A 1831-nucleotide genomic window follows, 5' to 3' on the forward strand; every position below is an offset into this window, starting at 1 on the left:
CCCTACTTCCTCCCACAGCTATAATGAGTCACATTATAGTCTTTGATCTTTCTCTTCTTCCTCTTCTACAAGACTATAAGCTCCTTGAGAGTTGAGACTGTGTCATATTTATATTCCATCTTCAGCACCTCTTATAGAATCTGGTTCTAGTGTATTGAATTGATTGATCCACTGATTAACATGTGTGTCCTAGGTTCTCTACTCTTGGGAGCCCTGCTTTATTATGAAGCATTTGTCTCTGTCCTCTCTGAATTTTTCAAAATATATTTATTAAAATTTCATGAGGTTACTTTGTACTTTTTTGAAGTCTATCTTATTTACCTAAGATCTAAGCAGGGCATCATGATCTAGTCTCACTTGAGAATTGTGATCATCTATGGTGGATGACACCATTCCCTGGAGTATGTTTGCATTACGTTGGTTCATTTGAATGATCAGAGATAAATTATTTTGAAAGCTTTTCATCACCACTAGTACATTTATTTCCTAACTGAAGGACTTCTCTAGTAGAGCATATATCTCTAACAAGTCCTAGGTCAATAATAAAATCAGGATTAACTATTTGTCATAGTTTCTGCTGAATTTGAGGATGCTTTCCTCTCTAAGCCAGACACCTCTGTCTGAGGATAAAACATTTTAATTGTTAATGGTCCCAGAATTAACATTATTTTCTCAGTAATGATATCCCAGTGATAGAGGGATTACTTGTTCCTAATTGCTGATTCTCTGCATGTTTGTCCAATATGCCATAACCAGAAGGAGAAAAAGTGCTCTTATACTTAGTATTTTTTATTATTTTTTCCAGGCTGATATTTGGAACTATTTCTCCTGTGGTAAAACTCAATTGTAATTTCTGTTTATTTCATTTGGAAGACAGAGACAAGGTTTTCCTTATTTTATATGTGGATATATACATTTCAAAATACTAATGAAGTACAATTCCTAACAAAAAGGAACCTTTAAAAAGGAATCTTATTCAAGATATGGGCAGAAGACAAGAACAGACATTTTTCCAAAGGAGACATCCAAATGATCAACAGATACATGAAAAAGTACTCAATATTGCTTGGCATCAGGGAAATCCAAATCAAAACCTCAATGAGATACCACCTCACACCAGTCAGAATGGCTAAAATTAACAAGTCAGGAAACGACAGATGTTGGCGAGGATGCGGAGAAAGGTGAACCCTCTTACACTGTTGGTGGGAATGCAAGCTGGTGCAGCCACTCTGGAAAACAGTATGGAGGTTCCTCAAAAAGTTGAAAATAGAGCTACTGTACGACCCGCAATTGCACTACTGGGTATTTACCCCAAAGATACAAATGTAGTGATCCGAAGGTGTCTGTGCACCTCAATATTTATAGTAACAATGTCCACAATAGCCAAACTATGGAAAGAGCTAAGATGTCCATCAACAGATGAATGGATAAAGAAGATGTGGTGTATATATACAATGGAATATTATGCAGCCATCAGAAAAATGAAATCTTGCCATTTGCAATGATGTGGATGGAACTAGAGGGTATTATGCTACGTGAAATAAGTCAATCAGAGAAAGACATGTATCATATGATCTCACTGATATGAGGAATTCTTAATCTCAGGAAACAAACTGAGGGTTGCTGGAGTGGTGGGGGTGGGAGGGATGGGGTGGCTCGGTGATAGACATTGGGGAGGGTATGTGCTATGGTGAGCGCTGTGAACTGTGTAAGACTGATGAATCACAGACCTGTACCTCTGAAACAAATAATATATTATATGTTAAAAAAAAAGATAGTAGGAAGGGAAAAATGAAGGGGGGGGGACGAACCATGAGAGACTATGGACTCT

The sequence above is a fragment of the Callorhinus ursinus genome, unplaced genomic scaffold, assembly GCF_003265705.2.
Source record: "Callorhinus ursinus isolate GAN/ISIS: 27379988/994484 unplaced genomic scaffold, GSC_fseal_2.0 scaffold4, whole genome shotgun sequence".
Classification (NCBI taxonomy): domain Eukaryota; kingdom Metazoa; phylum Chordata; class Mammalia; order Carnivora; family Otariidae; genus Callorhinus; species Callorhinus ursinus.